The sequence below is a fragment of the Hyposmocoma kahamanoa genome, unplaced genomic scaffold (assembly GCF_003589595.1).
Source record: "Hyposmocoma kahamanoa isolate Upper Pololo Valley unplaced genomic scaffold, ASM358959v1 138, whole genome shotgun sequence".
Lineage (NCBI taxonomy): Eukaryota > Metazoa > Arthropoda > Insecta > Lepidoptera > Cosmopterigidae > Hyposmocoma > Hyposmocoma kahamanoa.
The window spans coordinates 3,192,980-3,208,121 of NW_020653492.1; the positions used below are offsets into that span (position 1 = coordinate 3,192,980).

Here is a 15,142-nt window from a genome sequence, read left to right on the forward strand (position 1 = left end):
CACATGTTACATCGACATGATTTTACTCAGACATTACGTTATTTCGACAATATATTATTTCGACATTACTTTACTCAGACACTACGCTACTCCGACAACATGTTACATCGACATGATTTTACTCAGACATTACGTTACTTCGACAATATGTTACTTCGACATTACTTTACTCAGACACTACGCTACTCCGAGAACATGTTACATCGACATGATTTTACTCAGACACTACGCTACTTCGACAACACAGACGAGATATTTCTAAAAAAACCTCTGTACTCAGATAAGAAAAATCATCATTAGAAACCCGTGTAGGAAATGGTTTCTTATGATATATCGACCAATATAACAATATATATATATATATAAATTCAAAAGAGAAAAATTCTCTCATTAGTTAAATAAAGTGTAACAAAAAACTATTAAATTAAAACATAAATTTTTACTACACTATTTCATGTCATACATGACATGTATATAAGTAAATGAAAATTTTTCATTTTCATTTCATTTTTGTCTAAAACAAGCCAATATCGTCGATGTTTTGTAGAAAGGGCGAAAGCGCCATTTTGGACAAATTTTCCGGTGAGCATGTTTTACTGTTTTAAAATATTTAGATTGTTTTAAAATCAACTTTAAAACTTAAACTTAATTGAATCCTTTTTAATTAATTGAATTACTGAAAGTTTATATTAATATATTACACTATTACCGATAATCTACGCAGCACTTTTAAAATTTGATGGTAGGTTTAAAAAATTGCATTTATTTAGAATATTTACGAATTCTATTTGCGTTTCCAACTAGATCACTGCGTTTATTGACAGTCACAGATGCAGTAGTATTTTGGTTAAGCACTTATCAACATGACTTCCTATTTTATAATTAAATCTCAGTTAACTAAAAAGATCAGTTAGTTGCAGACGGTTTCATATATTGAAATAACCAAGTGCGAGACGACATTTATTATTGGCATTGCATTGAAAAGTGCAGTGGAAAGTGTAACGTGTGGCTTAAAACAGTTAAACGTGACGATCAGCATTATGTGGCCACTAAATTAATAAAGAATCATAACCACTTGTCACAACCAGAACAAATCCAGGTGCGTACAATAACATAAAACACAAGGTTGTTTGTAGTATGGATCGCCCTTCACAAATAATTCAACAATGTAATTATGATATTACATCCATCCATCCATCTAGCGCTCCATTCGTTCCGAATAAACCTGCCATGCGAGCCGTGATTCACCGAGCAAGGAACCATGGTGTTAAACTGCCCTCTGGTCTCGAAGATTTGATGATTCAAGAGGAATACCAAACAGTAGATAACAAACAATTTTTGATTGCACATTACAATTTTGAAGGAGAAACAGTTATTATTTTCGGGACTGACGAAAATTTGATAGTGCTTTTCGAAGCAGAATTTTGGATAATGGATGGCACTTTTAAATGCAGTCCCAAACCTGTGCATCAGCTATATACGATACAAGCTATCGTAGGAAGTAAAAATTCTACTCATCAGATTTTACCGTAAGTGTACGGATTCCTATGAAGCAAAAGTGAGCATTGTAATTACATTATTTTGGAAATATTGAAACTTTACTTAACGTTGGAACCTAAAATAATAATAACCGATTTCGAACAAGCAGCTATTAATGCCTGTCGATACGTCTTTTCTACCAGCAAACATAAGTGCTGTTTTTTTCATTTTCGACAAATTGTATGGCGATTCATTGAACGCGAAGGGTTGTCAGCAAAATATAATCAAGATAGCGAATTTGCACATAAACTACGACATATCACTGCGTTAGCATTTTTGCCACAAGTAGAGATTCCACGAGCTTTTGAGCTTCTTAAAGTACTTACACTCCCAAAAGCGGCTGATGTTGTCTGTGAAAAATTTGCTAAATTGTATGTAACCGGAACACGCCAATGTCTTCGAAAAGCGAGCAACCCTACTAAAGTATTCATTAAAGCCATGCCACCCAAATTCCCACCCAAAATATGGTCAGTTTTCGACTCTATAGCTTGCAACCTACCAACAACTCAAAGCGCTTGTGAAAGTTGGCATTCGCGATGGAATATACTTTCGAATAAAAAGAAAATGAATGTTTTCAATACAATAAAAGAATTAACGAAAGAGCAGAGGAACACGGAAAACGAAATAGCTCGCATTGCAGCACTAATAGAAAAACCTAAGCACAACAAACAAAAAACGCAAAAAAGCAACACATGCAATTGAAAGAAGACTTGGGTATATTAGAATTTTTAGAAGGAATTGTGTACATAATGTTTTGTAACAAAAAATAATCGATTTAAACTTAAGTTTTTTATTATTATTGAAATTTCGACTCAAGGTTATTTTATGATTACCAAAGACTGCTAATCGTGGCGTTTTGTTGCGTTTGTTTGTATCTATCTGTATCAGAAGTTCAGAACTCTGGTTCGTGATATGGTAGTAGAGCCTAAACTATTCAAATAAATATTTTTTTGTTTATCGCAATCGAAGTGAAAAGTAAAGTTTTCACCCCAATACTAAAACCCAATATAAACTCTCGGAGTAATAGACAACCTCGCTCGCACTTACACCGAAGCTCGGGTGGCTGACCACTTCGGATACAATGTTTTAAGTTTTAACGACCGTTTTAAAATAATTACCTCCTGTTTTCGAATTAATTGGATTTAATTAAGTTTAAGTTTTAAAGCTGATTTTAAAACAGGACGTAAATATTTTAAAACAGTCCTGAAAACTTAAAACATGGTCACCGGAAAATTTGTCCAAAATGGCGCTTTCGCCCTTTCTACAAAACACCGACGACATTGGCTTGTTTTAGATTTAGACAAAAATGAAATGAAAATGAAAAATTTTCATTTACTTACATACATGAAATAGTGTAAGTAGTAAAAATATTTTACATTTTAATTTAATAGTTTTTTGTTACACTTTATATAACTAATAAAAGAGTTTTTCGATTATATAATTTTTGTTTTTGTTATATTGATCGATATGTAATAAGAAACCATTTCCTACATGGGTTTCTAATGATGATTTTTCATATCTGAGTACAAAGATTTTTTTTAGAAATATCTCTGTCTGTGTTGTCGAAGTAGCGTAGTGTCTGAGTAAAATCATGTCGATGTAACATGTTGTCGGAGTAGCGTAGTATCTGAGTAAAGTAATGTCGAAGTAACAAATTGTCGAAGTAACGTAATGTCTGAGTAAAATCATGTCGATGTAACATGTTGTTGGAGTAGCGTAGTGTCTGAGTAAAGTAATGTCGAAGTAATATATTGTCGAAGTTAAGTAATGTCTGAGTAAAATGGAGTGGCGTGTGTCGAAGTTCAGTTAGTGAGTCGTTTTTACTTGACATATGTACGTCCATTTCTATGTTTCCCTGTACAGCATAAATGGCTTGATATATATTTTGACATATGAGGTGTCGTTAGATTCGTTTTGATTATGGGAGTGTCACAGGCTATAAAAAAATCAAAATAGGGATTGGGGAGGTAATTTTTTTTTCTTTGAAGTTAAATATATTTGCAGTTGGGTTTTTTTTAATAATGTTTAGACTTATTCCTTGTACAATTTTCCCAATAAACAACAGAATATGTATAAACATATAAATAATGTGTTGTATATGTTAATAAGTAAGAAAATAAGCTGTTTTCTACGCAAATACAAATGATATGCTAAGATTTACGGACATTGTAATAAAGCAATACATTAGTAATGGCTCGGAAGAAATATACGGCGGTTATTGATGGCAGCTCTATCCGGTTCTAGACGTCTAGACTACTTATGACGTCGTTTGATTATATAGTTCTCCTGGGAAAAATAATTTCTCCTTGAGGCTATTTTTTACTGTAATTACAATTTTATGCCTGCCTGTGAAAGAGTTCATTTGGGAAGTACTACCATTTATTGTGTTCCGGTTTTGATGGATAAAAAGGTGTTGACGAAATTGCAGGCACTTGGAATTTGTCAACTTTTGTCTCAGGGTGACGAGCGTGTGAGATAAATATTAAATTTATACGTAAATTATCAAATAAACTTTATTTATAGGAAGATTGTTTAATCTTTAAAACATCTAAAATGTCATTTTCATAATTAAAGCACAAAAACGACTTGTCATGACATGACATTGTGAATACATTTCAACTTATTGATAAATATTTTATCATTGTTTCCATTCTTTTATACATATGTCATAGGTTTGGCTTAAGTCATGTTGTTTAAAAATGTTACTTAAGTCTACTGATATTTATATAGATATATATACACGGAATCCTATCATTACTGTTTTTAATGGAAATAAAATTATGTTATAAAACCAATGGCGCCACCAGTGGCGCCACACTGCAAAGCAGTCTCGTTTTCTGATTGGATAAACCAACCACAGGAGTGGTATTTGTATTGTATAAAGGTCTTGCTCATGGTATTTCAAAATTAAATTATTGAATCCGGTTGCTGAGCAGTAAGTAAGTTAAGTAATCACTATTTCATTTTTATTGTCATTGTATTTCTTTGTGAATTTGTGTATACATTATTCCACCGAAATTCAGGGTTTAGTACCCTGCAATTTCCTTACAAATGTGTAATAAATTATTGATATGTCTTACATGGTATGTACCAGGCACCTATTCTAATGTGAATATTATACTTTTTTTAGAGCGCTAAAACTAATAGATATTGAATTTCTGGGCTTATATGTCCAATAAATACGATTTGACCTGTGCTTTGTTTGTTTGTATTTACAACATTCCTACCATCTGTAGATAAATTATATTTTTATCGCAATTAGCTTCACGTAGTTTAGGTTTAGGAATCGATAAAGTAGATAAAGTAAATTTATTTAAAGTATACCCCTTATTATTTAATAATTAGATGTTTTTGAACAGGAATTCAATATTAGATGTGTCATGGCTACCGGCTTGAAGTCGTATGTAGCTGCACCATCGCAGTGTCTCATCTGTTAGCAACGAAGCCGAGGAAGTCATTCGGGCTGCTAAGTAACCGAGTTAGAGTGTAGCACAACGCAGAAGAAAAGTGTACGTGCCCTAGCATACGTATTAGAGGTACTACAGTAGCGCGGTCTAAATAGCACCCTAAACGCATTATTATATTGACTCGAGTCTACGTAAAGTTACCGCACAGGTTACGTGTAGAAGGACTGACTATTTGCTTTGAAGAATAAAACCTTTAATAGCCATGGTATTTAGAACTAATTTTTGTATATGTAATTCAGATATTCTATAGAATACCTAATCAGTCTATACAGTACTTGGTCTTCTTTAGGTAATGTATATAATAATTTATATTTTTTAACTAGTGTACATATTTTCTAGACATTGTATAGAATACTTAGGTATTGTATAGAACGTCGGCTGTAGATTTGGTAAAGTACCTATTAAAATAAAGACAAAGATCCCTCGTGTGGGTTTAGGTCAGGTTAGTATAATGAAAAATCTACCAGACCCAAATTTGTTTGTTTCCGAGTCGGGTCCGAGTGGGTCGAAAATTATTATACCGTTTTTTTGGTTAAAAACTAAATATTCAATGCTGTACTTTAAACAAACAAGAAAAAACTAATGTTCCTAAAAGCGTATTATATAAGATCGGCGTGAAGAAACTTAATTACTGACCTTAACGATGTTCCAGTTTTACTTAAATGTAGGAGATAAGCCTATTTCAATTTATGTTTATACATTTATATGCCCCTAGCAAGTGAACAACTCGTTTTTGTAAACAAGTCGTTAATCCAATCACGTGTAACGTCCACTCGTGTTTAAAAATAAATAAAAGAGCAATTCCGTCTTTCGATAGATTAGCCCACTACGTCGTGATCCACCTTCATCCTTTCCTCAACAAGCGGAGCAAAATCTCCTTTAGGTTACACCTATCAACTTGTATTAAATTCATCATGACTTACGTCAGTGTCGTGTTTATACAGGTAAACTCCGCCCACATCTACCGCCTGCCGGCCATTTAAAGCCTTCATGCTTTCCAAAATTTATGCGCAACCAACAAGTGCTTCGTAGTACCTGAACTAATCTCCACATAGATTTACGGGTCCTTACAATAGCCTAATTTGCTCCTCACCATTCCAATCCCGTCGTGGTGGCTGCTGCCAAGTACGCTCCCTTTAAGAAACATCCCAGTCTGCATTCCAAGGAACCGTCGACATAGGGAAGTCCTCAAAGACCCTGACGACCCCATCACTCTTTCTACGCTTCAGGCCTTCCAGATAGCAACGCCCACTTTACACCAAATTAGCGTCCTCGCCGGCGAAGACGAATTGCCCACCAGTTCAGTGTATGCTTCCTCAGATTGTCCCCTAGAGTACGCCTTTCTGCCAAAAGTATTTACTAGCGTACTAAGCTGAGGTTCATACCCAGCACTCAGGGCGTGTTTACACCGGCAAGGGACATGCCCGCTACTTAGCTTGTATTAGCGATTAAAAGTTCGGCGTTTTTTATCGATGGCGCAATCAAAGCCATCAGAGGCCAACTGCTGAGTGTCCTTTAGAAACAAAAATTAAATAGAAAAGCAATCGACACATCCGTGTGTTGTCGCCGATTTAGAGCAAGCAATTTGCCGTGTCCACGGTCTGCTGACTCTGCTATCTTCATAACCAAGTATCGCTGCAAATCAGTGCTTACCTACATATAATTATCTTTATTGTAACTTGTTGCTTTTATAAAATACTATTCAGTAATTGTTATTATTGTGCTGTAGCGCCATTTTGAAATATAACTCAGCCTACAGTTAACACCTTGATTTGCGTTGCTATGAAGTAAATGAAACATTGATACTTGTAGTGTATTTTCCTTCGATATCATCAGAAAAAATTACGCAAAGCGCTTCACGTGAATGGGTAATAAATCAATGACATAAAGCTAAGTACTCCGGAGTTTCTAGTTGAATAAAGGAGTAACGGTGGCGGTAGAACTAAATAGCTAAGTTTCTGTGCACATACTGCGATAGAAAACTGACAAGCAATTCACATTTCTGCGGTGAAACAAGACTTAGAAGAATTCACTCCACAAGAGAGTTTCCAATTAGGTTTTTCGGTTTTCGCTTCACCGAATCAAAAACAGTCAACTGTTACAAGGCAGAGCCGTCCCAAAGGTGGTAATAATATAGTCTTTATATGACCAAACCTGATATAGATACTGAAAGTTATTGAAATTAATTATTTACTATCTGAAGTAGTGCGTTTTTATGAACGAATGAATTCCATTTATATTTTGACAGATTAATAGGTTATCTTCTATGTTTCGTAACTTAAACATTGAGGCAGGTAAATATAGAGAAGTTTATAGTTTTATTTTAATCGATTTTAATACACCGAGTTTCAATTAGTGCTTGCAACGCTGGTGACCGCAAACCGAAACAATTCTGTTAATACCTATTTCATTTCATACACCCAGGTGTTTTATGAAAGGTATATAATAAATGTACTTAAATTATTCCTTGGGTTCTTTTTCAGTCTTTAATCACCCATTGCTAAGTACACTTACGGAATACAGACTTCCGTTTAACCATTAGTGTTAATGTACGCTACAAAGATCGATCTGTCCGATCATGTGCTCTTATGGTACCACAACATAGAACTGCAGCTTTTCGAGGTAGTTTCAAGTACTCTGCCTCGAAAGTGCTGGAATAATATTCCACTACCTATACGCAGCGAGACATCCAAACCCAAATTCAAAGCACTGTACTGGCAACACCTACTCTCACTTCAAAAATCTGTGTAGTGTGTTTTTATTCTTTTACGTAGTCTGTCTAGAATCGAATTTGTTGTTGCTTTAATCTATCCACATTATTTGTATATTTATATTATATACTAAATACATTATACAACACTATAACCTCTTTATTACGACAATTTACTCCTATAGGTGTAATTATATTCACATTGGCTCATGCACTTACATATACAACAAGTTATTTTAGATGCACTATTTACACTTTACTATGTATATTATTATTGTCAATGTATAACTTTACGCATAGTCGTTATATTTTTGATTTCAAATAACTTAATCCCTCTCGTTGATCCTGACTGAAAACCAACGCCTGAAGAAACTTTGGCATTTGCTGAGTCAACGCTGTTTCACCCGGCGCATGATTTGTTTGTCCCGTTACGTTCGTCTCACATAAAAAAACAAAAATAAGAAAGCTTATAAAAATTAGTCTGAGAGAGAAAAAACGTGAGACTTAAGTAAGAATACAAAATCGCGACATAGTAACTAAATTACGACTACTTCCATGCCCGTAATAAAGCCAAAGTGTCCTCAATTTGATCCACCTACTGGCTCCTGGGTTTGATTCGGCAGTTTATTGCGTCTTACGATGATAGCTATAAATAAAGCAATCCACCGTACACTTTGTATCCACACCGACATATCACACTAAACAGTCCAAAGTTTGAATTTCTTATCTAGGTCAAATTGATATAATTTACTAAGCCGTCAATCCATTGATAGCGCACGTTTCTGGCTGTCATATATTTTTGTTATTAGTGTGCAGCGTGTGATTGAACCTGTACACATTAGGAACTCTCCACATTGAACGACACGGAATCGTCTTAAGTTGATCGGTGAGAAAAGGACGTCGTGTGTTTCGCTTCCGCTAGGGCCAGTGACGTGAAACGCGTGAAATCATTATCAACTTCATGCAGTCAAGATCTCGATTGCATGAAACACATTTAAATCTAAAAGTATATCCACAGGTCTATTATTGTAATTATATTGTAATTGGGGTCCGCCAGCATCGCAGTTGCTATAAATTTGTAATCACTATACATAAACTGACATACTAGTTGCATAGTACCTTTGCATTTATTGGATGTGATTCCAATGCCTGATGTTGAAGCATCTTGTTTGTGTCTTTGTGACCCGAGGCGTTATGCAGCTGATTCTGTGATCAAATTAACTTGTGACTCTTGATCTAAAACGCATCTCAGTCAGAATGTAAGTTCCATCTGCCGACTTGATTTTTAGCTCAATTATAGCATAAAAGTATTTCGTCAAAGTTGTTCGCCACGTGAGTTGCTGTTGGTTGTGAAATAGTTGACACGGATTTTGTATATTTATTCACGTTATGTTGGGTTGCAATTAACTCGTGCAATGTCGTATGGTGCGACTTATTACACAATTTACATGTTTTATTTAAATTGCATTTTTGTGCATTGTGGCAATAGAGGCAATTTTTGCATATGTTCAGTTGATTGATTATCCTCATTTTTTCTTCCGGTGACAATTTCTGATATTCTGGACAGTAAACCAATATATGATTTGTTTTACACATAGGACATGTTCTTGACGTATTTTTGAAAGCATGATATGTTCTTAGTGGTGACTTGTAGTCTTTGTTGCTTCCTAATGGTTGTTTTGTTATTTCTCTACTAGTTTCTTTTTCCTGTTTTGTAGATGTCCACTTGTTTTTTTGGTTTACAGGTTCTAAGGCAGTAAATTTGCTTTCAAGAGTCTAAACAATTCATCAAAGGATGGCAGTTCGCGCGGCTCCTTTCTTGCCTCCATGTATGAAGCATATGTGTCAGAATCCATTTTCTCTGTTAAGATGTGACTAGGATTGGGTCCCATGTAGCTGTGTTCACACTCAGATTGTGAATAGCGTGAATTGTCTCCAAGCTAGTGTCATGCAAACGTTTCAGTTCATATGACGTCACCTTCACCGGTGGTTGACCCATAAATGTATGTATTTGTTTGGTGAATAAAAGTTGTAGATTATTGTAACGATACGTTAACAGCTCCCAGCACGTATCATAATTGTTAGCAGATATGTTAAGATGTTGTACCAAACGTTTGGCTTCTCCTCGAAGTTTTCCCTTAAATGTTGCATTTAATGGCCTTGTTCAGCATTGTATTATTGTGTATGGCTTGAGAGTACAAATCCATAAATGTGGGCCACTGTGCATGGTCCCCAGAAAATGTAGGGATGTCGATAGCCGGAATAGATTGGTGTTGGCTTGTAGTATGGTTTAAGTTACGGTTCAGATCTCGTTTACTGCCTTCATACATCTGTTCGTATTTCGTGAAGTCCTGTTCGTAGTTTAAATTAGAACCTATAAGCAAGTTGTCGATTTGCCAATGCACTTGGTCAATCACATTCCATCGTGATTGCAAAACTTGTGACTTGTCCAATATTTCCTACTACTCTGTAATATTGTCCAGGATAATACTGCGAACGACTCTCGAAAGCGCACGAAAATTTGTTTGCTGTTGGCTGATCAACTCGTCGCTTTTTGAAAAACCGCCCCTCTCTTCTGTTTTAGGTTTTTCCGCCCCGTATGGGGTAATGTCACGTAATAAGGTAAGTGTCTTTTCATATAGATGATTTGTCATAATATTTGCGTTTGACGTAAATTACTCTGCTGTCTTGTATTCGTACTTCAAGAGTTTTAGATGATTTTCTTCAAAGTCTGTAATGTACACAAGAAGCAGTTCCAACCGTTTTTCAATGTAATCCGCCGTTTTCCGAGACGCAGAATCATTTTTGACGTTGGATCCCATTTTGCGGATACATTCAGCAATCAACACTTGACGATGCAGGAGAGTAGCCATGTCATTTGTTGAATCCACGATGTTGTATGAGCAGATTACACGAAATTTTTATGAGAGTTAAAACCGTATTTCACTGTAGGTTTGGTTCTGTGTAATTGCTTATGCACTGATATGTGCACCTTCTCAATCTATCTGGTGAGACCCGCTTGTGGGAGGCCAGGAGACCGGTTTGCTACTGAAGAATACGACACACAATCACACTTCACCAATGGTGAGGATACTCGAAGGACCAAAATGTTGGGACTCGTGCCCAACGTAAGTAATGTAGAATGTTCGTAAGAATGTATTGTACATATTGTATGTTTCCCTGAGTACACCGTTCGGTTGAAGTAGGTTGATGCAAAATATGTAAGGCACCTGTACTGTCCGAAGGTCTTTATACGTAATTGTACATAAAATGTAAGCGCGACAATGCGCGCGATCACCAACATATTTAGGTTATAGTTACGACATATCTAATGTACTGCTCGTACAAAAATACAATTACATTCACATTATTACACCACAGGCGTATCGCTTGCCATGAGGTGCACGACTTGTTCGCTCTGTCATTTTACATCATAAACAAAATGAAATATTTGTGTTAGAAGAAGGCCCGCTCTTTTTGTACTATTTCACTATTAGAGTTTTGTATGTTTTGAAACAGTACAATAAACAATAACAATTATTAGTTTAATCAGCAGTAAGAAGGAATACGATAAACGCAAGACGAGTACACGCGCCCGCGCTAGTTGTATTTTCGTCCATATAATACACGGAATTAGACCCGCCGCGGTTCCGACCTGACCCGCGCGACACTTTGCGGCACTGCATCTGTTATGGATAGGCACTACCAGGCGCACAACTTTTTGGTCCCGTCATTTGGTATCATAAAAAAAACATGAAATCCGGTGAGCGTAAAATTCAAACCCGAGAAGGTTATATTTCTATCAAGCCAATTTTAAAAAGTGGCAATATTTGCTTCCTATGATTTAAACTATAACACTTTAAAACATAGTGCAACATTTAATGGACATCCTGTTGCGTGACCGGACAATGCCGCTGTCGAAACAAAATACCGGTCATCCAGACAGTGAAAAATCTGTTGCAACAAAACGCATGTATTGCAGAGTTTCCGATTTAAAAATATGAAAAAAATATGGAATAGGATATGTAAATAGCAGCAGTGTACAGTTGTCAACTCGAATCGAGCGAATGGAGTAATGGAAGATAGCCTTAATGAGTAGCCAGAACGTGGCGAGTATTCATCGAGGCTTGCTGGTCTCAACCCTAATGTATGGCAGTGAGTGCTGGGTGTAGCAGAAAAAGTATGAAGGTAAGGTGAATGCTGTAGAAATGAGAGTTTTGCGTAATGTACAGAGTTATTTATAGAATACTAATAACCTCCCAGGTTTATAAACATCATAAACAACAACTTTTGTTCCATAAGTTTTTACAAAACATTATAAATTCACCGAAAATAAAGTTTTAAGTTTTTGTTGTATTATTTTACACTTATTTGGCAGTAAGTTCAAACATGTAAGCGTCCTCCGCGACGACTCTCATCACAAAACAATAAATACAGTAGAAGTAGCTACTCAGCGACACGTGCCAATTTATAGATCTCGAAATACCTATCTGAACTCAGTCCGCGATTTTCGCTTTGTATTGTATGGTTGTGTCATTCTTTCGTGCAAATTCTCTAAAATCCTAGAAAAATAGTGTAGTTTTGGAGTGCACAAATTATAGTCGCACCAAAAACATTACCCGTGGTGGTATTTTCTCAGTCTTATAACTAAATTAAAAACTCAAATTCTCCGTTGTTCAGCAATTGACCGCTAGATGGCAGCATATTGATTGAAATTTCAATAGAATATCAAAACGTCGAAAATTGCGATAATAGGTATTGATGGTATTGAACTTTCAACGATATGCCAACAGGTTAAAGTTTAAATTATATTAACAATCCAGAATTTGTTACTTCTTTTTAAATTTGAAACTGCGACCAATGAATATCAAGATTGTGTAGTGTTTCAAATGAAGAATGTATGAGTTTTGGCGACATCGGTTCAGATAGTAATCGAGGTATAAGGTACTTCCATTGATTTTTTCTTTCGTGACTCCCACCCCGATCCTGCACAGAGTTACAATCGATTAGAACGATCTATGTAGCTAATATATTTATTTTAGTATGAAAGTAAAATGTAATTAATTATTAAAAGTCATGGAACAAAAGTTTTTGTTTATGATGTTACTAATATAGTCTTGCGAGGTTGTTACTATTTTAAAAATTACCCTGTATATGGTATTAGTCTTAAAGAGAGAGTGCCGAACGGTGTAGTAAGAGAGCGTTGTGGTATGAAAGACGATGTATTGACCAGGAGAGAGAGGGGAATGCTTCGATGGTTTGACCATGTAGATAGAATGAATGTTTACCCATTCTCGCTCTCGAATTTGTAGAGCGGATGCGGATGGAGGCATGAGGAGAGGTGGATGTCCTTAAAAAAAGGCCGAGTTAAAAGAACCAAAAATAAACGCGCATGTATAAAGAGACTGATGGGAATCGAGGGGGCGAAGGAGGTTTGTCAGGAGCGTAGCAGGTGGAGGTAGATGGTCGCTGCCTCCCAAGTGGGACACAAGCGTGATGATATGTATGTATGTATCTTGTCAAATAATTATGAAAGAAATTGTCAAATCATTCTTTTCCAAGTGATAGTGAATCATTCAAGTACATACCTAATCCTACATCAACGACCTGATGACTAATTACCCTAACAGATAACGCCTTATCGTAAATGGAAATGTCTCTGTCTTGTGTACGATATCCTAATCCATGGATTTCAACATATCGAGCACGACGTGATAATGTTTTGTAAACAACTCAATATTCCTTTGTTTTGTACGCTAGACACCTTACAGGATTAAATTGTATCAATTTGGATACTTCCCATATCGAACCATAGTTTATTCTATTTACGACGCATCAGGTTGAAATTCATATAGTACAATATAGGGTCTAGCACCGTTTCCTAACAGAGGCCTATAGATTTTATGGAACTTGGGGCTCAATATCGTGCCTTGTGAGACGCCTTTTGGGTTCATGTACCTCCATACGGGGTTCAGTACGGCTCCCTGGGGGACACTTATTCGATTCGTGTAGTCCAAATCCAAAATCTACTTTGCTTACCGCACTTTGATAGACACGTATTGCTTGCGACTTGCTTAAAATCGACTTTTTTTAATCGACCTTGTAACTGTACTACCTAGTAACTCGCTTATTTAGCTGAAGGGTAAAATAATTAATAAGCATTTTTAACAGCGCGAGGTTTGTGTGTCCTGACACCGTCGACGGTATTTTTAGATAAATCATAAATAAAATGCCGATCTATAGGCTAGATCTATGTATTTATCCGAGCACAATAAAAAATGTTAACATTTTCCGAAACAAGAATTCATTCGCGAGTACGCAAAATGTTATTGCTTTAAATACCACTAATACCTATTTACATTCAAATGTTTATATTCGTATAATGAATGCTTATTTAACCAGTTTGAACTTTGTACCATTAAAAGGCATCGCATTTCGGTTAATAACAAGTAACCGAAGAACGATACTCATCAGTTCACAGTTTTACTCGTCGATTGTAACCATGTAAAATATTTGTAATAATTCTTCTTATAACCGTTAAGAACTCTATTAACATCTTTCTTTTAGTAACAAATGGTTTTTGTTTTTGAATGATGTACAATTTTTTTTATAATACCATGTGATGAGGCGATCAAGTCGTGCGCCTGGTGGTAACAAGCGACACGCCTGTCCATAACAGTCGTAGTCGTAGAGTTTTTAATCGCAAAGATTTGAGTGTAGGAAGACATCGTAAGGAATCCTACATACATCTGCTAAGTAATGACGTGTGTAAATAGTGTACCCGCGTCGGAACGAAGCCCAACCCCCCTAATTGTGAGATCGCCTGTACCCAGCAGTGGGACTACATATCAGCTAACTGCTTACTATAATTTATAATATTTATTTGAAAATATCATAGAAATAACTTGAGGAAGTTAGTCGGATGCCCTCAATGGATTTTTATCGTCGTTTGTTTAATGACAGTGAACCTCAGTGGCAAATGAATATTAACAATAAGTTTATTATAGAAGTGTATATTAATTTGTGACTTTGTGTATTACATAACTGTAAACATATTTTTTAAGGTATTAAAATTACGTTTATCACCATTTATCATCAAAAGGATTAATATTTATCATAAAGACGACAGTGCAAAAATGTTAACTTCTTCAAACATAATGTCTTATAAAATTTCTATTCAACCTGAAGCACATAAGTCAAAATTCATTATGTTTTTAATATCATCATTAACCCATCATACGTTTCACTACTGGGCACGGGTCTCTTCTAATGCGAAATTTAGGTCTATTATAGTCACAAGCTGGCTTATTGCTGTCATTGCGATTCGAACCCACGGTCTCTGTTTAAGAGGCGGTAGGTCAAACTTGACTAAAACGGCTTTTTAATATTAGGGGTTAAAGTATGAAATTGCCGTTTTATTGCAATA

General features: G+C 35.7%; 1 protein-coding gene across 1 annotated transcript in view; it reads right to left on the reverse strand.

Moving 5' to 3' along the window:
• The window catches only part of LOC113240445 (transmembrane protein 135-like), a 37,205-nt gene that overhangs the window by 13,519 nt on the left and 8,544 nt on the right, over positions 1 to 15,142 (reverse strand). The window lies entirely within an intron of this gene.